The sequence below is a fragment of the Mustela nivalis genome (genome assembly GCF_964662115.1).
Source record: "Mustela nivalis genome assembly, chromosome: 15".
In the NCBI taxonomy this organism is placed as follows: Eukaryota; Metazoa; Chordata; class Mammalia; order Carnivora; family Mustelidae; genus Mustela; species Mustela nivalis.
The window spans coordinates 28881527-28905442 of record NC_139034.1 but is presented as its reverse complement, the minus strand read 5'-3'; the positions used below and the strand labels follow the sequence as shown (position 1 = coordinate 28905442).

Genomic DNA, 23916 nt, shown 5'->3' with positions numbered 1-23916 from the left:
CTTAATAGAGCTGTCTGGCATGTTTGTTGACTATAGATTAGAAAATGTTTTACGCTGATAAGCAAGTAAGAACTCAAGAATTATTTGTTGTTTTGTCTTGACAATTCTCTTTTCAGTATTCATAGTATAGCTGTGTCTGTTGAAACTAAGAAACTGAATCTGTGACTTTGGACGATTTTTTCAGGCTAATATTAAAGCCAGTAATTTATCTATGCACTTCTATAAGAATTAAATAGATGTGTATATATCCCTATATCCCTAAAATTGAACAGGAGGATTTTTTTTTAACTTTTCCATGAAATCTTCATTTCCTGTGTGTGTGTTAGATAATGGTTACTAATCTGGGAGATATGGTTTGATATGTGGTCCAAGTGGCACCCAAGAAGATTTTCTTGGTTAAAGTCATGAGAGTAAACAAGAACACAGAAACATTTCCAAATTGCCCAAAAAAAAGAAAGGAAAAAAAAAGTATTCCATTATACTGAATGAATTCAACAGACATAAAACTTTTATAATAAAAATGTTTTTAGGTGAATTTTGGAGGCAAAGGGTATTATGAAAAGTGACATTGGAATCAAGACACATCTGAACTCAAATCCTAGCTCTGCCCACTTACCAAGTAGGTTACATTGCAGATATAACTTAACTTGGGCTTCAGTTTTGCCTATCTGTGAAATGGGTTAGTAATATTTAATTGAGTTGTGAATGTTAATTAAATGAGATAGTAAATATTGGAGCACTTAACGTACTGTAAAACATACAGAAAGTACTCTACTAAATGTTCCACTGCTAGCTACTATGAAGGTACTTCTACATAAATATAGAAATCTAAAGCCAGTTTAGATAATGATGAAATGCTGAAATTATTTTCATGTGATTTGTGTACAGAAAATATCAAATAGATTCTAAAAACTGTTAGTTCAGGGAGTATCAAGTTTGATCCTTTTCTATTTAAAGAAATATGTAGCCTAGTGCATTTTATAATTGAGTCTTCTTTAAAGGTGAATTTCTATTTATGTGGTTCCATAACAGATTTGCTTTGGGAATGGAAATTCATGTTCACTCTGACAGTTTTATATAAAACAAACTCCATATTTAACAGCTAACTAGTTTGAATGACTTAAATGCTGATGTAAATTTTATTATTTTTATAATTTATAAGCATATAATTTATAAAATATTAATAATTATATTAAATTAATATATAATAAAGTAATCATAATAAAATTGTATAATTTATAATAATATTAATTTTATAAATTAACTTATAGAAAAAATTCTATATTTTTAAAGCCATAGCCTTCATAGGAAAGTATACAGTCAAAGAAAAGTTGCAGACATTTGTTTTGCTTGTTGTATCTTAAGGCACATAATTCATATGAATTGGCTAGGAAGATATTCAGTTAAAAATCAAAACTTCCAGGGTTGCTTGGGTGGATCAATTGGTTAAGTGTCGACTCTTGATTTTGTCTTAGGTTGTGATTTTGGAGTCCTGAGATGGAGCCCAGCATCAGGCTCCCCACTCAGCTGGAAGTCTGCTTTAAATTCTCTCTCTCCCTCTCCCTCCCTACCCCTACCACTCCCACCCTCCCTCTCTTGTGTGTGTGCACTCTCTCTCAGATAATAAATCTTTTTTTTTTTAGATTTTATTTATTTATTTGATAGTCAGAGATCACAAGTAGGCACAGAGGCAGAAAGAGAAGAGGAAGAAGCAGGCTCCCCGCTGAGCAGAGAGCTCGATGCAGGGCTCGATCCCAGGCCCCTGAGATCATGATCTGAGCCAAAGGCAAAGGCTTTAACCCACTGAGCCATCAAGGTGCCCCAGTAATAAATGTTTAACAAAAAAATCCAGATTTTCCAGTGAGATAATCCAAAAAAAAATTAGTCTTTCAATTTAATAAAAGACAGTTTTGTCTGCCCTGAAGGAAAGAGTTCCAAAACTAGATTACCTTCTTTGAAATTGATACCTCATCTTACAAAGTTCATACATAACCATTTGATCTTCTTCATTGTATTTCCTCATTAGTCCATAGAGTTTCAATCAGTTTCTATATGGTGCCAACTTACACATGTACATCAATAGGTCCAGTGGCTTATCAAGAAAGTCTAAGTCCTCTATATTCTGGTGACATCTCATTTAGATCTGACATTAAGTTCATTTTTTTCCTTCAAGCTATTTCTTTCAAATTTCTTGGCTATTCTTATTGACAACACAAATTTTCAGACCTTCAAACTTAAAATCTTACATTCATTTCCTTCTTTTCTTACCCTCCCATAGGTAAACAGGGGTTAAACTTGTTACTTGTTATAGTTGTTCTTTATTGTGTGCTTCAGATATGTCTCTTTTCATTTTTAAAACTGCCCATTTAACCCACGCTCTTAATTGTCAAGTTCGTATTCTAGGCTCTTATATTGCATTGCATTACAGCCTCTTGGTATTTTCCCCAGCCCTCATCTCGTCTTATCCTTTTCCCACTACCCTACACAAAACACAAAATACTTCTCTTCACACACTCTATAGAGAAGTATTGCTAGGTGAATAAGGAACTCCTGATTGACTAGAAAAAGGGAATTTAAATAGAATCTCTTTTCCTTTCAGTGATTCTACCTTGAAGGAAAGAAGAAGAGCAGAACCTTCAGGGACTGAAATCACAAGACTTGTTAGAAAGAGACTGATAATATATAATAGCCATCGGAAAGATAAAAGGAGACATAAAATTCAACTTTTGCCACCCATTCTTTCCCTTTTTGCCTTCCACATACTTCAGTTGGGAATCTTTATATGTGCAGTATATATTTTGTGTTATCCTTGTTATTACAAAGTTTTCTAAAAGGCTAGGTGAGCTGAGTGACAGTCGGTGGAAAAAAAGGCAGTGTATTCTGACTGCAGTGACCAAAGGAGTTCAATTCAGACCAAACATCTTACTCCCATTTAGAAGGTCTTCTACTACAAACGCATTACCAGTTCTTTTCCTTTCTCTTTCATTTCTCTCTACTGTCATATTTGTGTTTTCTGTTCCTATCAAATTATCAAAGCCTCCTGGGCAATGAAATATCCATTCCTGCTCTGCAATAGTTTTTGTGTATTGCCTTATCTCTAGGGCCTTGAATAGCATCTAGCACATGGCACATAGTGAACACTCAATAAATTTTTGACGAATGAATGGTTCTTTTCTCTCTGGCAAAATCCATCACTACTTTAAAAAATCGTCAGAAAATATGCCTATTCCAGTAAACTTCTATCCACTATCAATCTAGTTTTAAATCACTTCATTTTCTACTTCTCCTTAACAATTACTTAATAGTTTGTATTTGATTAAGATACTCTTATTATGTTACTTTTTAAACACTCCCAAATCCTTTTTACATATGCTGTATTTTCAAAAAATACCTCAAATTCTTGGGGCACATGAGTGGTTCAGTCAGTTGAGCATTCAACTCTTGATTTTGGCTCAGGTCATGATTTCAGGGTCCTGAGATTGATCTCAACATCATGCTCTGTGCTCAGCAGAGAGTCTGCTTGAGATTCTCTCCCTCTCCCTTTGCCTCCCCCACCCTACTGCTTGCACTCAAATGCAGCCTCTCTCTCTAAAATAAATCAATCTTAAAAAAAAAACACCTCAAATTTTGTATATTATATATGCTGCTCAACAGTGCCTCAGGTGCTGTAGAAAGCTAGATACTCAATAGATGGGCAGGCTATCCTTTGTTTTTTTTAAGATTTTTACTTATTCATTTGACAGAGATCACAAGTAGGCAGAGAGGCAGGCAGAGAGGAAGGGAAGCAGGCTCCCTTCTGAGCAGAGAGCCCAATGTGGGGCTCGATCCCAGGACCCTGAGATCATGACCTGAGCCGAAGGCAGAGGCTTTAACTCCCTGAGCCACCCAGGTGCCCCAGGCTACCTCCTTTTAAGACATTCTTGGAGCACTGTGATCTGCTTTGAAAGGGAGTTTAGATACTGGATAGGTTATATTTTTTGGTATTTCACTCCTCTATTATGTGACTTTCAGTAAAATTCCTTCAGTGCTCAATTTAAGGAGAAATTAAGGAACCATTTCCTAAAGAAAAAACATTTTAAAGTTATAGAAGTATCTATATGCTGGTACATTTCTCTAGAAATATTTAATGTAATATAAAATTCTGGACTGGTCAGTTTGAATCTCTTCTGCTTTTTTTTTTTGTTGTTGTTACGGAATGCTTCATGAATTTGCCTGTCATCCTTGCACAGGGGCCATGCTAATGTTCTCTGTGTTGTTACACCTTTAGTACCTATGCTGCTGAAGCGAGCACTGCATCTCTTCTTGTCATTTCCACAGAGATGTCCATGCAGCAAAAGAACTGAAATAGTATTATGTAGAAAATATCACCAATCCTAAAAAGACACCTAATTTCTTCAGAGAGGAAACAGAGATATCCTGAGTTTTGCAGTACTTAATCTATTCCTTAGTTGTCTCATGAAGGAGTTAATGTAGTAGAAGGCATTCAAGGAACTACTGAGATGTCAGAATAAAAATACACAAAGTCTAAGACTATTTTCTATAATGCATTTTTGAATAGATTAAGAGTCATGCACTCTCTGCTTCTTTCTCCATCTACACTGTCTTCTGGCTATAAAGTTGGGCAACCTATATAACAAAGCAGTTTCTGAGGATGCCAAACTAATAGTTTCTGAGTCACTCCCATTTCTTTCTCTGTGAAAGTCTACAACACAAGGGTTACTCTATATTTTCCCCCAAACCCCAAAGTGTTAGGTTGCCAAAGAAAACTTATCAAGTAATATTCCTATTTGCCTTCATGTAATCATTTTAAGTACATACAAATCCACATTAACATAAAATATCAAGCCACAGAATTGAGTTTTAGTTTTACTGACATTTATATATCATACTTCCTGTTTATGATTTCAGAAGTGCAGCCATGCAGTCAGTGCTTCTATTAAAAATTGAGTGACTGAGAACAGTTTGAGGATTACAATGACAACTTATCCAAGGGGTGGGGCGGGGGGACACTAAACGTACTACTGCTTTTTTTGGTGGAATTGCTATCTTTGTTGAATATTTTTCAAACATCATTTACTAATAGTGTAGTTAGGAAGGGGAACTTGGTAGTCCTGTGTCCTTGAAACACACACACACACGCATACACATATAATGTATGTAAGGGTAATACTTGAAAAAATTTGCTTTTTTTCCCTCCTTTTCAGATGTCAATTACCAGTTGGTTATTGTTACGCATTAATTAACAGTCCCACCTGAAGGAGGGAAAAGGTGGAGGTGAATGCAATTCTTAAATAAAAGCCTCTTTCTTTGTTCTATCTGAAGCATAATAATGTAGTTTATTTTTTGGTGTCCACTTCAGATTTTGTGTGGGGGTGTGTGTGTGTAGAGAGAAAGTGAGCAATAACTCCTAGTCAGACATCCAAATCCATGTTCTCCTTTCTTTTTGGCCACATAGATAAACTTATTCCCAACCTCCTTTGCAGACAGTTGTGAGCATGTGACCAAGTTAGAGCCAGTGGAATAAGAATGGCAGTTATATGCACTGCTTTTGAGTCTCCTAAAAAACTCCTCTTCTAATGGACTGGAATAGACAAGACCCCACAGGAGACCTTAGAAGTCTGGTACTGAAAGCCTAGGTAATAGAATACCTTGGAAACTAAGTACTGAACTTCTTGTTTATTTTAGCAAGAAACTTGATTATAGCAAATATAATTTGAGCTATTATACATTCTGGGATTGATCTGTATGGCAATTAGCTTACCCTAATTAATTTAATATACAAAACTAGTATTTGCAGTGTCCCTATGATGCACAACACCATTGGGCATTATTTACATTGTAATGTATATAAATGGCATTTCCTGAAGTAGGATTAAGAAGCTACAGGTATGTATACATATGGATATACATAAATCTTTATCCCAGGACTTACGCAACAATGTAGTTCTGCCAAACTAACTCCAGCTACCTTCCTACTTTTTATTGTACACAAGCATCAGTTTGTATAATACTGTATCTATGCTAACAAACTGAGGTGGAATGCATCATCCAACAGAAATCTTAAGGGGAAAATGCATATTTAGGATACAAATCAGAATTCCTTTTTAGATTTGTTCAACTGTTAGCTACCTACTATACTTATAACCTAATACCCTCTGGTATGCGTTAGGCTGAAAGAGTGTTAGGATCCCTCATCTGCCTTCACCCACTCCAAGCTTACTGCTGTGAGTAATAAAAATTTTCTGGGTTTTGCTTTCCTCATCTGTAAGATGAGAGCTGGATTATATGAACTCAAAGATCCCATCACTAAAATTCTGCTATAATGTCATTGATATAATATCAGTTGACATAACTGACAGTCAATAGCTATGGAGCTATTGGTAGAAATAATTGTTAATGTGAGTGTTCCTTTGGATTCCAAATTGATCCTATAGAGGTCTTATTAGTATCTTGGAAGTTTTTAAAATTTTTTAAGATTTTACTTATTTATTTGACACAGAGAAATCACAAGTAGGCAGAGAGGCAGGCAGGGGTGGGGGGGAAGCAGGCTCCCCACTGAGCAGAGAGCCTGATGCAGGGCTCAATCCCAGTACCCTGAGATTATGACCTGAGCTGAAGGCAGAGGCTTAACCCACTGAACCACCCAGGTGCCCCTCCTGGAAGTTTTTTAAAAAGGTATCTAACTTGCACCAATTCATAATGAAAGAGGCACAGAGAGGTTCCATTCTTTTCCTAAATAAAAAAACTACTAAGTTGAAAAGGTATCTAACTCATATTTTTTAGGGTAATTTTAAAGTGGGTGTCACACCTCTCCGATTTCTGTGCTCATGGGTGGAAAAGTACCAATGCTAATGCAAAATGTGCTATCTATTGAAATAATATATCATATCATATTGAAAAAAAGGAAAAAAATTAAATAGTAGAGTATATGGTTATTCACTGAATTTAGTAGTTAAAGCCTTAAATTTTATTTCTCCTAATCGTATATTTATGCTCCAGTGTTTCAATGTAGCAATAGCCAATATAGCAAGTTCAGGATTCTGGCAAAATCATCGAAGTCATAATTACCTTTGTCGTAATTAACACACTAAATCACATTTTTGGTATGGCTAACAGAAGTGAATCTTTGCTAATTAATTTGTCTGCAGTTGGGGTTTTAATATCATGGATTTCAACTTTGGTTAAAGCTAAACTATACATTATCCAGACTTGATGCAGGCATGGACTTGGCTTTACTTCACATTCTTTTACTGCAGGAAGCTGCGGAAATACGGACCTTACTCTGGATGCTGTTTTAGAAAGGAGAAAGAACAGGCTCTTGTAACATTGTCCAAAGTGGAGTTCTTATATTAATAAAAAGCATGTAGAGGCTGGAGTAGCTAAGAAGGAATCACAGTGATTTTTTTTTTTTTTCCAAACAAAAGGAATAAAACAAAAGAGAAAGCCTATAGTAGTATTTTGAGTAGATAAGTATGGATTCTAAGATATCCTTTACAACACTGCAGAAATTGGGGGGGAAAAAAGATCTTTAGAATAAGGGCATGGATAAGTACATTTTGGTATATCCATACATTCCAATATATAGATGTGAGAAGCATCTTGTAAAAATATTCAATAACATGAAAAAATGGTCATTAAAAACTATAAATCCTTTATCCCTATTAAACAGGATTCAATCTTATTCCTTTTCATCCTCCATATAAATAGGAGCATAATGAAAGAGATGTTTAACAGAAAGATGCATAGACAGTGAATTTCAAAACCTAAAGTGATTTTTAGAGTTCATTTAGACAAAATCCATCATCTTGCAAAGGAAACTGATACTCTGGAGAATGAAATGTCTCACCTAAGGTTTCAATCCCTTTAGCACTGCCAGTTGCTGTAACTGAGGTTTTCTTAACTCCCCATATTTGGAATGTTTCACTTTCTACTACTACATGCTACATTAGAGAATCGGTCAGACACAGTAGAAAGAGTAATGAAGGGAAGGCCAAAGTCTAGATATCCCAGTCTATCCTTTCTTTTTTATTATTTTTTAAAGATTTTATTTATTTAGTTAACAGACAGAGATCAGAAGTAGGCAGAGAGGCAGGCAGAGAGAGGAGGAAGCAGGCTCCCTGCTGAGCAGAGAGCCCGATGTGGGGCTCCATCCCAGGACCCTGAGATCATGACCTGAGCTGAAGGTAGAAGCTTACCCACTGAGCCACCCACGTGCCCGGTTATCCTTTCTTTTGGAGGGGGAGTACAGAGCAGAAGGGGATGATAATGACCATTCATAAAAAATTATAGAGGTATCTATGTAGAGAGATATCTGTATATCCTAATATAGGAAATTAGGATTCTAATTAGGAAATTAGAAATTTAGGATTCTAAATCTTTAACTTTTTTTTTTTTAAGATTTTTATTAATTTATTTGACAGAGAGCGAGACACAGCAAGAGAGGGCACACAAGCAGGAGGAGTGGGAGAGGGAGAAGCAGGCTTCCTGCTGAGCAGAGAGCCAGGTGCAGGGCTTGATCCCAGGACCCTGGGATCATGACCTGAGCTGAAGGCCTACGCTTAATACAACTTGTGTAGAACCCAAATCATTTCTTTGTCTCATGTAATACTGGTAGTGGAAGTGCTTAGATTACAATTTAGGACTATTCATTTTTTCATCTGCTTTTGTCTGCCTCTTCCACTAGAATATATCTTCCAAAAGGACAGGCCTATATCTTTTTTCTGTTGACTCCAGTGCCCAGCAAGTGTTTGACACACAAATCACTAAGTATTTGGTGAGTGAATGAATCATAGCTACTAAGAAGCAGTAATCCTGTATTAACTTAGACTAGATTTCTTCTGGATAGTTTCTCAAGCTTTGCAGTTCCATCACCAGTCTAAGTTAATTTTAGAATTAGATGAACCTGCTTTGTTCATATGCTTTGTATTTCAGCCTAGAACTGTTTAAACTGTTAACTGTTTAAAGTTAACTGTTAAAACAGAACTGTTTTATAGTATTAGTTTAGGCATTCTTAAAACTCTTGTGCTAAATCTGCGGTTTGGAAATAACCTTGGCCTGCAATTTTATTTAGATTTCCATCCACAGATGAATGTGTACATCTGTACCATGAGTTAGTGGTGTACATGTGAGATTAAACTGATGATGAGTTGGGAGACAACACTGTTAGGTGAGCATGTCTGAAAATAGGAAAAGAGAGATAATGATACCTTAGGCTGAAATAAGTATATATTTAAACTTATATCCTCAAAGTAAGTGTAAGTTTTGAACCTGACAAAAACAAGTAAATATTTTGAAGAGTGGGTTTTTCCTTAAAGGTAAGATACTAAAATCAAAACCAAAACACTGAACCCAAACTTAAATATTAGTCTCAGTTTTAAAAGGTAAATTTTTCTCTTTAGACTTATTTTCAGTATAAAAGTTGTAGAAAATTAAAAGTTTTTTTATAGCAAAATTTTTACCAGATGAAGAATCCTAGAAAATATTGGCCTTTTAAGCTCATTTCTAGGAATTTGTCCTAACTTAGGAAATAACGTGAAATGCTAAAACAGACTTAAGCATAAAAGTTCATAGCAGCATTACTTATAAGAAACAAAGGAAAACAGCTTAAATGAGCTAGAAATACTACTCAAATATATAATGTTATACAGCCATTGAAAATGTTTTTGAGGACTTTTAAATAACTTGAGGAAACATTTCTGGTATATTGTTATGAAAAAAGGCAGTGTACTCAAGTAGTTTAAATCTCTTAAGCTTAAAAAACTATGTGGAAATATATCAACCTCAATAGTCAGTTGCCTGTAAATAAGAGAGCTACTGGTTATGGAGTATCCAAAACAAATACTGATATATCTCCTATAAATTATAAAAGTATAAGGGTTTAATATAGTTTAGTAATGATTTTAACATAGTAGCTTCTCAATATGTTCATGGATGATGAAGATGGTTAGAGTAAGGGCACCTCAATTAATTTATCAAGTTCCTTGAATCTGTCTGTTAGGTAGTACCTCTTCCACCAAGGGTTTAATGATATATTACAGTGTCAAAAAGCTGTCCCTAAAATTCCTCTTAGTTTGTGTGGTGCACTTTTGCAAACTATTATTTTGTACTTCAAAAAGAAGGGTCCCTTATGTGCTAATTTATTAAAAACACAAAAGAGAGAAAAATTTGTTCTTACCTTGTTTATTTTGGTCAGCTGTGAGCTTCAGGTAAGATTCTGTGATCTGATGTCACTAGCAAAAAGGTTTCTTGTGGAAATAACTAGCAATAGTACTTACCTTGTAGGCTTGTGGTAAGTGTTAGAGGTAATGTATGTCAAGTTCCTAGCATGCACTGCACACAGGCATTCGGTAAATGGTGGCTCTTATAATACTGTATACTACTGTGACATCTTATTGTTCTATTCCTATATATAGAGTGAGCTGAAAAAATATGAAGTGCAATCTATTTAAAAACATTCTAGACCTCCAGATAAAGATGGGAAGTAAAGGCAGACCACAAAGTCTTCCTCTTCAAATATCTTACAATACAGGAAAAGCAAACAACAGTAAAAATTCCTTTAAAGACAAAAAATGTCTGTAACCTAAGCCAGTGAAGACTAAAATAATACTATTATTTCAAGACCAATACATTTGAATACCAAGAAATGAAATATGCCTGGAAATCAAATTCTCAGCAAAAGGGAAGACTGACAATCCCAACACATTCCTCTATTCAATTCATTTTTCTATTCTAAATGATTACACCTCATCTCTTCTACTAAATCTCTCATATTTCCCCCTTTCCCCCAAACTCTTGTGTTACTGTAAAATAGAAGCAGTCACAAGAAAAACTCATCTTTCTTACACCCTGTTTACCAACCTCTCTTCTGTACTTAATACTGTTTTCCTTTATGAAGGATCAACTATTTTGTCTCTTAAATAAGGCATACTCCCTAGCTGTGTCCCCATTCTGTTATCTTGTAAACTCAAGGATTGTGTTCCTGTGATTATTTCCTCCATTTCCTGCATCCTCATTGTCTCTCTCTTTACTGGATTATTCTAATCAGTAAACATACTATAATGTTTCCCATTCTAAATATACTATCACCACCTTTCCCCCTCTACTTACTGAGTGAGCCCATTTTTCTACTCCCCTTTATATAAAACTTTTTAAAGACTGTGCTTGCAGTTTCCACTTCCTCGCTTTACATCATCCCTTCAATCCATTTCAATTAGGATTACTGTTTCTACAGTCCCATCTAAACTAGGCTTATTGAAATCACCAATGAACTTCTTGCCACATCATTTTCCTCTTCTCAAATGTTTGGGATGGCAGGCATATTCCTCACTCCTTTTTTCCTTCTCTATCAACATTTATCTTCCCTTGGGTCATCTCATCAAGTTCTTTTTTTCCTTTTTTAATGTTGCAGATGTTCTAAAATTTGTATTCTATTCTTCATATCTCTTTCGAACTCTGAACTTATGCCCAATTGCCAGCGTAGGAGATGTCCAGCAAGGACTTCAAAGTTAACACATTCAAAACCAATCTCTTTATTTTCTTCTCACCCTCAATTTACTTCTCTCCAGGTCTTCCCCTGGGTCAATAAATGACATTATTTTCATCCCTTTGCTCAAGACAAAAATCTAGAAGTCATCCTTAATTCCTTTCTGTGCCGGTTACTAAGCTGTTATCTCTTAATTATAAACCCTTCCACACTTATAATCTTTTGTCCTGACAGGATGGGACTCTGCAAACTACATTTCTATTCTGGCAGCTGAATCCTTGCCACATTCTGTTAATAAGGTGTATTAGAGAAAGACTGAAAGTCAAGAAGAGAGGGGAAAAGAACTCTCTCCTTGTTATCTTTCTGCACATGTCAGGGTTGTCCCAGTTATGGACCTTCACCCTCACAGTGGCAGTCAGCCCCAAATTTCAAATATTTCCCTCTCCTAGAACCAGTTCCAGCATACCCAACATACCCTGTCAGAGGTACCAGCAGCAAATGGGCAGCAACCTGTCTTCTGAGGCCAGGGTTCCAGCTCTGCTGAGTCTCCCCTTCTAGCTTCTGGGTTCTAAAAACTCCAGGCCTTCCTTGTGTTTATCGAGTTTTAGGTGTAGTGGCTGCTTCTTGAAGTTAATCTTATTTCAGTGCTCCCTTTTTGCATTTTCAGTTCTACAGCACCTATCTGACCATTCTTTATACCTGATTATTGCTATTGAAATACTTAGGGGCAACCTGAATTACTGCTCTGAAGCATACATCATCTCCCCCCTTCTCATTACACTTAGAACAAAATTCATTCGCCTCACAACCCTTTTTGTGATCTGATCTATCCATTCTCTAGTCTCGTCTCTCACCACTTTTTGGTTACTCATTTGGCTCTAATGATTCTGTCTTGAACACACCACTTTCCACTACAAGACCTTTGTATTTACTCTTTTCTGTGTCTGGAGTGCCCAGGTCTTTCCCTGGCTTCGCTCAGATCTCTTCTCAGGTGTCATTTTACACAGAGAGAGGCCTGCTCTCAAGTTCCATCTAAAATTCACAATTCCTTCCCCTATCCTTCCACTTTCTTACTTGGGGTTCTTCATATTACTACTTGACATTGTTACAAGTTTATTTCTCCCTCCCCTATCCTTAACTAAAAGCTTCATCAAGGCAGAATATCTTATTAACCACTGGTGCTAGTACTCAATAAATTCCAGGTGACAAATGAATTTAATAAATTGCAGTGAACGTAGGAGAAAAGTAGACCAAAGTAACTGCAAAGAAAATCATGTAAGTGAGACAAAGATAACACAATAAATCTGATTCATCTTCCTGACCACATAATACAACAAATGAATCAGAAAAAGCACATAAAGATGTAACAGAAGAGAATTTCCACAAAATAATGAAAGAACTGAACCTGCAGAAAAATAATGAACACACAATATTCAGTAACTGAGGCATATCCTGGTTAAGCTACTAACCATAAAGAATGAAGGAAAAACTTCTCAGATCTCCAGGCAGAAAACTAAATAACTTATCAAGAGGGAGGAAATCATGCTGGCCTTAGACTTCCTCTAAGCAATATTCAAAGCCAGAAAACAAAGGAAAAACGTCTGTACAGTTTTGAGGCAAAGCCAGCATGACCCCAAACTATTACATTTAAGTAAGTGTCATTTGAGAACTGATGAAAAAGGCAAACACAGCATCCATGGATCCATGTAGAAAAAAGCAAAAAACAAAAAACTAGTGAAGAGCAGATAACTGATCAATCAAAATTAATAACTAGGATATTGAGAATCAAGCCATGTTGTGAGCACTGCATTAAGATCAAGACCAAGTGTTCAAAGAAATTAGAATTATAAATCAGAAATAAGCATTAAAACCTTAACTTTGTAAAAATGATGATGTAAAAATACATTTTTCACGGCAGAGTCTGTTAGCATTTCTAAATTTGAAACATAGATTTAAAACAAAGTCTCCAAACTCCTATTTAAATTTCAGGTATTTTAGAAAATAAGATCTCTTGTGGTAAAGAAACATTTCCCTAAAAGTTCAGCAATTCCTTCAGTTATCTTACCACTACCAACTTAAAATAATTTTAAATTTAATACTTTTTAACTTAAGTGTAATGTACACATTCTGATCTTAAATAAGATTATCTTATTTGTATAAATGCATAGAAATGCCTACCATGACGTTCACTTAAAACTGACGTTAAGATCTAGGATCTGATATTTTAAAACATTCCTATAACTTTCTATATTGTTTAAGATATTTGTAAGTGAACATGTATTATGAACATTTGTTATTTTTATAAAAACACTATTATACACAACAATGTAAATATACTTAGTACTACTGAACTGTACTTTTAAAAAAATGGCTAAGATGGTAAATTTTGCGCTATGTGTTTTTTACTACAATTTAAAATAAAAAATTTTAAACATACTGTTATAAAATAGATCCAGCCATTTTAGCTTTACAGATAGATTTTGACTATGCTAAATTTTTCTTAAATCAATTTTACCACCAAAGGTTACCTCTCAGGTTATGCCATTCACAGAATATTCTCCACTTGCCTATACTTTATCTAATTTAATTTTAGAGAGCAGAGATTATTCACTGGTAGGCATTATTACAAGTATACAAAATGAAAAAAGTACTTACGAAGAATAACTTAAATGATGTGTTACTTTATAAAATATCCTAGTGTAAAAATGTAAATATATGTCATTTGACTTACATATTTAGAAGGAGATCTTTGAGTTTTAGTGGTATTTTTTTGTGATTGTTAAGATAATTTTTGCTCATTTTTTAAAAAGGTTTTATTTATTTAGATAGCTAGCACAAGCAGGGGGAGCAGCAAGGCAGAGGGAGAGAGAGAAACAGGGAGCAGAGCAGGGAGCCTGATGCAGGGTACAGTGTGGGGCATGATTCCATGACTGAGTCACCCAAACACCCAATTTGGCTCATTTTAAAAAAGAAAAAGCAAAAATTATCATAACCACACGTAACACACTTTGATATGTTTTTCCCCATCCTTTGTCTATGCATATAAATAGCTGCATTTTCAAATAAATGAGAAATAGTTTTATAACCTAAAAAATTTAACTGTGCATTAAATTACTATTAATATTTTTCTGTGGCATTAAGTACTTTTAGATATCACATAATATTCCATTTGATTGATGTACCATTTAACCACTGCGCTACTGTTGAATATTCAGGTTGTTTCCTCTGTATAGATACTGTAGTGAGTATATATATAAATCTTGCCTTTGGGCGCCTGGGTGGCTCAGTGGGTTAAAGCCTCTGCCTTCCACTCAGGTCATGGTCTCAGGATCCTGGGATCAAGCCCCATATGGGGCTCTCTGCTCAGCTGGGAGCCTGCTTCCCCCTCTCATCTCTGCCTGCCTCTCTGCCTGTTTGTGATCTCTGTCTGTCAGATAAATACATGAAATCTTTAAATTTAAAAAAAAATCTTGATTTCGTATTTATTTCTTTAGGATTGGCTCCTGGAAGTGGAACTACTGTATCAAAGATTTGGACATTTTTAAGACCCCAGAAAGGTAATACAGTATTAAATGTGATTATAAATGTGAACACATTCTTAGCAACACTAGCTATTAACACTTATTTTCAATCTTTGTCAATCTGATGGGGAGACTCCTGTGTAATTTAATTTGATAAAATTGCATTTTTGTACATATACTCATATTAATAACTTTACTACCTCAAGGACTTAATATTCTTTGTCTTCTCTATGATGCTTACTCAGCTGGTTAAGAAATGTATTTTTTATTGACTTTGGCAGTCTTTCTTTTAAAATAAATTATATTTTGAACACATACAAAGGTGAAGAAAAATAGCATAAGGAAGGATCCAAATTATTTTACTTAGTAAAAAAAAGGTAAGATTGTGTATCATTCTTTTTTTTTTAAGATTTCTTTTATTTATTTATTTGACAGAGAGAGAGAGATCACAAGTAGGCAGAGAGGCAGGCAGAGAGAGGGGGAAGCAGGCTCCCCACTGAGCAGAGAGCCCGATGAGGGGCTTGATCCCAGGACCCTGAGATCATGACCTGAGCCTAAGGCAGAGGCTTAACCCACTGAGCGACCCAGATGCCCCAAGACTGTGTATCATTCGTAATGTTGTGGTAAATAGAGCATTATTACAATAAGCTAGTAATATTATATTTTATTTATTGAATTTCTTTTCTGAAATCATATTGAATTTATTGCTTAATGTGCCATTTTCATTATAGCACTATCCAAAATGTTTCCTAAATGCTTATTAGTTTTTATAAGGTTAAGAAAAACATTCACTAGGTAACTACTTTGAAATAATTGCCTCAACTCTGCTTTCATTCCTAGTGCCTAGAAACAGACTTGCCTACTTTAATTTTCTTTCATGTTATCATTACTATGAAGTCATTCTATAGATAGGGTAATAAGCATTCTGGCATGCAGAAAAATAGCATCTGTGAAACTATATGGCACAGTTTGGTTGGGGCTGTTCCTCCCTCAGAACTTCATTATATAATTTAAAAGTGTTTACTTAAGCTCCTTTGGGCTGCCTCCATGGTAGCTATGAAGTCACAGAATTAGGAACAGTTTAGGGCCTGATAACAAAGTCTATTAGTTTAATGTGAATGCTCTGTCAAGTTTTTTTTTTTTTTTTTATCATTGCTGTATAAGAACCTTTAAAAACAAAAATATACGTAATTCATTTTTTTAAAAACACATATGCTTCTTCAGAAATCATTAAGAAATACTCAAAGGATTCATAAATGTGTGTTTGCTCATCTTTTAGATGTGCTTATTTTTTAAACTTGTATTCCATACTATGGATTCACAGTATGATTTTGACTCAATATAATTATAAATGGTTATGCAAAATGACCAAAATGTGTAGAGGTATTAGCCTTTAGGAAAGTACAAATTATTAAAATTCTATTTCTAAGCCAAGAAAGCACCATTTCTAAGTCATAAATGAAATTTTTCTAAGAGAACATCGAAGATGTGTAAATTATAATAATACCAGTTTTAGGAGAATTTAAAAAGATATTAGATTATAAGAAAAGATTGTTTTATTGTGATTACTCAAAGAAGGGTAGTATTTTCAGTTCCTAAGAGAACTCTTGAGCCTTTTTACCAACCAAATAATTATGTGTACTGGTTTTATTATTTATTTTTAAGATTATTTATTTATTTACTTGTTTGACAGACAGAGATCACAAGTAGTAGGCAGAGAGGCCGACACAGAGAGAGGAAGAAGCAGGATCCCCGTGGAGCAGAGATCCCGATGCGGGGCTCGATTCCAGGACCCTGGGATCATGACCTGAGCTGAAGGCAGAGGGTTTAACCCACTGAGCCACCCAGGCACCCCTGTGTACTGGTTTTAAAGAAAAATAATGCAATGTGCATTGTAAACATGGAAGAAGAGTCATTTTAAATTTTGTATTTTAATAATCAAGTGGTATATCATCTAAAAGGCAACACACAAATTCTTATAAAATACCAAAAATTTCAACCATTCCTTTTAGAATCATTGAGTTTTATGAATAAACAAGCCTAAGTCAAGATCCTGACTTATACAGCTCTTTTAAAGAAGTGTCATTTTAATTATGTAACATGAAATTTGTTATAAAATTGTTTACTGGAATAGTCCCCTTATAGCATTTTGCTTTTTAACTCTGAGAAGTAAAGACATGTCATTGATGGCCTTCCCAATGATCTGGTGAGGTATAAAGTCAGGGATTATTCAGGGAAGGAACAGAAAAAACTTTTAGGACCTGATTATCTTTAAGGTATAGCCACTGTGGGGATCCTACTTGGTTTGGGAGAGAGGGGGTATCTGTATATAGGACACCTGACCTGCAGTGGGGAGAATGGTCAGGAGAGAGGAGGAGGAAAGATGAGACAAACTGCCTACTTGGATTGGTTTAGAATTAGCCTTGCTGTAACAATGGAATGTTTGGGTTTTTGTATCTCATTCTGCTATCAAAAGAGGATGTTTGGTTTCTTATGTTTAAACATTTTTAATATACAGTATTTTGTTTATAAATCTATTTATCTGAAGTTAATAGGTATGGTGATTTTAAACACATTGCAAATTCTTTGGCACTCCTTCCATTAAAAGAGGAGTGTAATTCCCCTCTCTAGAATATGTATGGCATTAGTAATTTTTCTCTGTAACAAACAGAATGTGATGGATATGATGCTGCATGATTTCTAAGAAGGAGGATTATGTCATAGAAGGTGATACAGCTTTACCTGGCTCTGAGTCTCTGGACACTTGGAACCCAGCAAGCCTGTTATAAGAAAGCCCAAACCTTAAGAAGAGGTTTTTGTGAAGGTGTTCTGACCTGAGAGTCCCAGCTAAGGTCCCAGTCATCAGTAAGTACTGATCACTAGATATGTTAAGTGAACAAGCCTTTGGATGATACCAGCTTCCAGCCTATGGGCTGCTCCAGAGGAGGCCAAGTGGATTAGAAACAAGCTATCCCTGCAGAGCCCCACCCAGACTGCATATTCAAGTAAAGTAATGAATAGGTTCTGGGGTGGTTGGTTATGTACTTGAGTGCCTGTTTGCAGGGACTAGCTCTAGCTCAGGTTAGGTGTAACAAGTAGGAAGGAGATGGAGGAGGCAAAAGAAAATGCATTCCCTCCACTTTTCCTCTTTTTCTTAGCCATACTGGCACCTTAGCACCTACTAATATTAACTATTGGTGATTAAGTATGGTTTTGAAGTGCCATCAGGAGCCAAAAAAATACCATAATGGGGACCTATCTAAACTTCTTTTCCTCGGAGGCTTCGCCTCTGAGCAGGGAAAAGAGAAAGCTTGAGTATATTTCCCCTTCTCTTCTCCCCTAGGTATCCCTAGTTTCAAAAATGAGGGGAAAGCAAGATTTAATCATCTCCTGCCCTCATCTCTTCTGAATTCAAATCTTTGGAAAGGTGCTTCCCCTACTCCCCTAAAAGAATACAGACTTTTCAATTTCATGAAGGGACCAAACCTGCAACATATTTTCATTCCTGATCAAGGAAGCAGGATTTACTGACCAAAGTTACACAATAAGGACACCATTCTGGCTTTAGTTACTCATCAGTGTCCTTGAAAGGTTCCTATGGCTCCCCTTCCCCTAAATGTGGGCACTCCCCAAGGTTCTCTTCTCAGACCTCACTTTTTGTACTTTGTGGTTCATCTTATACATTCCCATGACTTCAGTTACCATCTACATTTTATTGACCCTAGAGAGCCAGACTTTACTTCCAATGCTCCTGGGCCAGTTCTCTGATAGCTCAAATCCCACAGAACAGAAGAGAGTTGGTTCTTCCTCCTGGATCTAAGGCCCACTCATTCCAATCCATGCACTGGACCAGAAACCTGGGGATCTCCTGCCCTTGCTCATAAAACCATTCCACCAATTCATTTTAATTACTTTTCTTGATTCCCTCTTCTCTCTATCCCCACTGTCATTAGGTACACAGCAGTGGTCCCAATCCATTCTTACTTGGAATTCAGGTTGTTTTACATTCCATCTTGGGAGTGTCCAGGACCCCAGGCAATGTCATCTTTTTAAAGACCTGTAATCTTTTCACACCTGACCATGCATTTTTATTAAAAAACCCTTTCTTGGGGCGCCTGGGTGGCTCAGTGGGTTAAGCCGCTGCCTTCAGCTCAGGTCATGATCTCAGGGTCCCGGGATCAAGTCCCGCATCGGGCTCTCTGCTCTCTCTCACTCTGCCTGCCTCTCTGCCTACTTGTGATCTCTCTCTGTCAAATAAATAAATAAAATCTTAAAAAAAAAAAACCTTTCTTGGTTTTCCCTTTCCTTTAGGTTTAATCCTGAAGCCCATTAGTCCTTTACTCACAACCCCCCTGAAAATATATGTAAAACTGTAATATAGATCTGTAGGCACATTTTTCTGGAGAGAGGCCACATTGCTTCCTATAGGCTCTCAAAAGGGTACCTGTCTACAAAAAGGTTAAAAACGTGTACCTCTCAGGATAAAGTTCAGACTCCTCCACCCTTTTGTCCGGTTCCTTTCTCACAGGTCTTTACTCCCTTCTTGTGCTGTACTTCTCTCTCTGTGGTTCCAGGCCTTTATACATTCTGTTTTGCCTTCTCAGCTTAGGAATCCCCTTCATTTCCTAGCTAGCCTAACTGACCATCCAGAAGACCACATTCTTTCTTTCAAGAAACACCTCAGATCACGCTACCTAGAGAAAACTGTGTAGCCTAGCAATTGCTCTTTTTTAGCATTTACCCTCTGGATTTCAGAACTTGGGTGAGGCAGTTGTGTGTGTGGCGGGGGAAACATAAAGCCTGTAAAACAAGCAAGGACTGATAATCGTTTCTGCAGCACTTGTACACTGTAAAACTCTAGGCTGCAATATACATTTTTACAGTACTCTCTAGGAAGAAATTGGATGGTAAATGTGTAATTTATATTTGTTAGCAGTTTTTTGTTGTTTTGTTTTTTTATTTTTAATTTTTTATAAACATATATTTTTATCCCCAGGGGTACAGGTCTGTGAATCGCCAGGTTTACACACTTCACAGCACTCACCGTAGCACATACCCTCTGTTAGCAGTTTTGATGATAAATACCACACACAACTTCCTGTTACAGAATATTGTATAGAATTTTCAGCATCATCCAATTTTCCTTTACTTTATGCCTAGCCACTGCAGTGTTAGGTATTATTTAAGAAATCCTGTAAAAACGCAGTTCTGATATTTTGTAACCTGCTACGAGGGCTCCTGGTTCACGCAGCACCAAAAGAGCCTACCATCACGACGTGTTCCTAAACTTGTCCATCTACCCTGGAAGATGTTCCAACTTTTTGAGAGAAAACGTGTTCTGACTAGTATACTTGTGAGACCTTACAGCATAGGCTCTAACAGTCAAACCTTTTTTTCTTAAAAAAAAAAAAAAAAAAAAGTTGTTTTTAAAAATTGTTTCTAACAGAGCTCTGTGCCCTCCTCCGGCGGACGGATCTGAGTGAAGTGTATTGCCCTGCTAGTAATGCATCAACTTATAAATAGCGCTTACCGCGCTGAGTCACCAAAACCCCAGCTTCCCCCAAATAGCTTGTAACGACTGCTGGAATCGCGTCCCCTGGAACCGTGACCGACTCCTACCACACACCCGCAGGACTGTAGGCCCGCGCCACTGATTGGGTCCCCAACCACTGGGCGCCCCGTGAACGCGGGCAAGGCTGCCAAATTCCCAACCCGGAGTCGAAAGTGTGGGACCTCGGACGCTCGGAAGGCGCTCTCGGGACGCAGCGGGACTTGGCCTTGACTGCTCCGGGGCCGCCCCGCCCCCTCCGGAGCTGGGAGCCGCGGGGGGCCGGCACCAGCCTCCGCCCAGCGCCGGCGGCTCACACAATGGGACGCGTAGGGAGGGGGTGGCCACGGCTCCTACTCCGGTCCAGGCCCGGGACTCTGGATTGCGGGGGAAGCAGCCAGGGGCTAGAGCACGAGGAAAACCCCTGTCCACCCTCCGCCCACTCCCACGCTTCGAAATGGCTGCAGCCGCAGTTAACTGGAGGCTGGAGAAGAGATGGGGGAGGGAGCGGAAGTGCCACCCCCTGCAGTCAGGGGATGGTGACGTCACCCCCTACAGTTAACCTGTAGTGGGGGCGTCTGTCCATCACGTGACCCAGCCCCCCCCCGCGCCAAATCCCGCGCGCACCTCCCTCCCCCAGCTCCGACTCCCACCTCTCCCCCGCCCCTTCTCCCCAACTTTCGCCCTCCCAGCTCCAGCACTGCTGTCAACAGCGCCAGCTCCGCCCCCTCCCCCGCGCCCTGAGTAACCGCCACGGCGGCGCGGCGGGCGCTAGCGCACAGGTCCTGGGCTCCCGAGTGAGAGCTTGCTCCCTGACCCCACCTTGCCCCCCCAGTTCCTGGCACTCTGGGTGCGTGGGCACCGGAGCCAGGGTGCGCAGCGGCGTGTGGCGACAGCTCCTTTGCTCAACCCTCCCACAGCAGCCGCAGGACGAGGCGGAGACGCCAGGTCCGAGCTCGGAGGGGGCGAGGCGCGCTCGGCGGCCTCCTGGACCTGGCATATCTCCGCCGGGGGGTCGGCCCCCGGGCGGGAGCGGCAACCGGGAGCCAGCCTTCGACCCGCGCCTCCGCAGCGCTCCCGCCTCCGCTCTCCTTGCTGCCTGGGCGGTTCACGATAGTCCTGCCTGTCTTCGTCTCCCGCCGCGACACGGGTACCGTCCGTAAAACGAGGGGCCAGGCGCTGACCGCCTTCTTGAGCCCCCTCGGCCACCCCGCCGTGGACTGCTGGGTTTGCAGATTTGGTGGCTGTCACTGCTTCGCCTTGTTCTATTTTTTCCCCTCAATTCCCTTCTAAAAGTAGAGGCTTGGGGGAGGGAAAAGAAAACCCAGTGTAGAAAGGGGCGGTACGAACTGACCTGTCAACGGCGGAGAAGGAAGACCCCGGTTCGGGGCGAACTCTCGAGCCCGCGCAGGGACCGGAGCCCTGGGTTCGCGCTGAGCGGTGCGGCGGCAGCTGTGCCTCAGCCAGGTGTCCCCCCTCGGCGGGGCCCGCGCTACCGCGCCCGCCCCCTCCCCTGGCGCCGCGCTCCCCGCCCCGTCGCCAGGGACCAGGGAACCCCCCAGCTCGATTTTTTGTGCAGTTTCAGCAAAGCTCCGAGGAAGTTGGTCCTTTTGTTCCACTATTTATAGATTGCGTCAACATTGCGAAAAGGAGAAGGCGGAGCGGTGGCCCCTCCCCCTCCCTCCGCCGGCTCCTGGGAGAGAAAAGCCCCAGCACACGACCTAAGTACACAGCGAGCCAGCCGCCCGCCCGCCCCCGGCCTCCTGCTCGCCTCTTCCCCCTCCTCTTAGCCCGGGCCAGAGCGCTGCCAACCCCGTCACGTGCCCGCCCGGGAAAACCAGCTCCCCGGGGCTCCGCGCCGCCCGCCAGGCTCTGTGGCGGCCGCGGCTGCTCCGCTCAGCTGTGCGCCCAGCTCGTGGGGTCCGGCTGAAGCCCGAGCGTCGCGCGCAGCGTGGGCACCCGTGTCTTAGCCACCCAGCGGGGACCCCTGGTCCGCGGCTCCAGGGTGTGCTCACAAACGTCCGGCGTTTCCGCCCTTCATAAGCGCCCTTCCCTCCCCCCCGCCCCCCCCCCCCCCCCCCCGCTTTGGGAGCGCCACCGCCCTGGTCGCGAAGTGTACGCGCGTTCGGGCCTCGCCTCGGAGTCAGGGGCCTGACTTGTCCCTCGCCCAGCCGCGTCCCCAGGCGTTGGGATGCCCGCCCCCACCTTCCCCCGCACGATAGGTTGAGGGCGGGGGATTGAGACTTGCGGAGCTGGCTCGCGGCGGCTCTCAAGCTGGTCCGCAGAGCGCGGGAAGCGCGGGGCGGCCGTTTCAGGACGCGCGGAGACGCACTCTCTACTCCGCAGGTGCAGCGAGGCATTGAGCGAGTTCAGTTACCGCTTCCCGGACAACTAGGGACCGACCAGTTTGCAGACCTAAGTTGCAGTCGGTGGGGGAATATGGTTTTAAAGTAGGTACTGGAAGTTAGATATGTGACACAAACATTGGAACTTTCCTTCAAAACCTGATGAAATGATAGGCCCCGCCATATCCCCGAAATGAAACTGAACTCCCTGCCGGCCTAAAGCCTCTGTTTCTGAGCTCGATGTAAACAAGGAGGGCAGTAAATACGAGAAGAAGGCCTTAGAATAATACCAAGTGCAAGTAGCTAGTTTGAGTGTAATTTACCTTCTCACATTATGGCCTTTTCCCTAACTTATTTATTTAGATCGCTATTTAACTTTCCCGAGTCGGAGTAAAATATTTTAGCCCATCAGATCACGGATGGAGGAAAGCCCAGGCTGAGCTGGGACGAGTGCAGGAAATGCGTTGGACCTTTCCGGGCAGCTGGACAGTGTGGTAAACAGTCTGGAAGAGTTACATTATTTTCTGAGGAGTTTGGAGAGACTGTACACGTGCGTTCAGCCTCGTTCTGGCTCAAGTGCGGACCAGGGGAGTAGGGGCGAGACCTCTGTACCGGCCCGCGCCCGCGCCCTACGTTTGCTGGCGGTGCACTATTGCTTGTCCAAACCTAGGAGTGCTTTCGCGCGGGCCACACGGGACAACAATAAATATGTGTCTATTTGACTAACCGTTCCTGGTTTGGGCCTTGTTTGTTTGTTTTAAGGGGGAGAACTTGATATGGGTTCATCAATTTAGCAACGTGCGCTTGGCTCGCCATAAAAAGAGGTGAGAAGAAATAAAGCAAACCTGTACAGTAGCTGCTGGATTTGCAAAGCGCAGTGCTCAAATTGGACGACGTGTAGGCCCCTTGACACCTGACGGGTCTTCGAGTCTGGTGGGGGAACTCACTCTTAATGTTATGGCTTTCGTGCCTCCTCTCTCTTCCGAGTTCGTGAAAGGTCCAGACCACCACTCTTCCTGC

General features: G+C 39.9%; 1 protein-coding gene and 1 long non-coding RNA gene across 58 annotated transcripts in view; one reads left to right on the top strand and one right to left on the bottom strand.

Moving 5' to 3' along the window:
* The window catches only part of LOC309849235, a 39721-nt gene extending 22669 nt beyond the window's left edge, over positions 1-17052 (top strand). For 5 of the 8 annotated variants that reach the window (XR_014303601.1, XR_014303603.1, XR_014303605.1 and 2 more), the window contains one exon: positions 14977-17052. This is a non-coding gene — a long non-coding RNA (uncharacterized lncRNA). The remainder of the gene's footprint in view (positions 1-14976) is intronic. The other 3 variants (XR_014303602.1, XR_014303604.1, XR_014303606.1) reach the window with 1 other exon arrangement.
* Positions 1-23588, bottom strand: part of LOC309849226 (uncharacterized protein) — a 125332-nt gene extending 101744 nt beyond the window's left edge. For all 50 annotated transcript variants that reach the window (XR_014303550.1, XR_014303551.1, XR_014303574.1 and 47 more), the window contains exon 1: positions 21906-23588. The gene's annotated coding sequence lies outside the window, so the exon portion shown is untranslated. The remainder of the gene's footprint in view (positions 1-21905) is intronic.
* Positions 23589-23916: the final 328 nt, after the last annotated feature.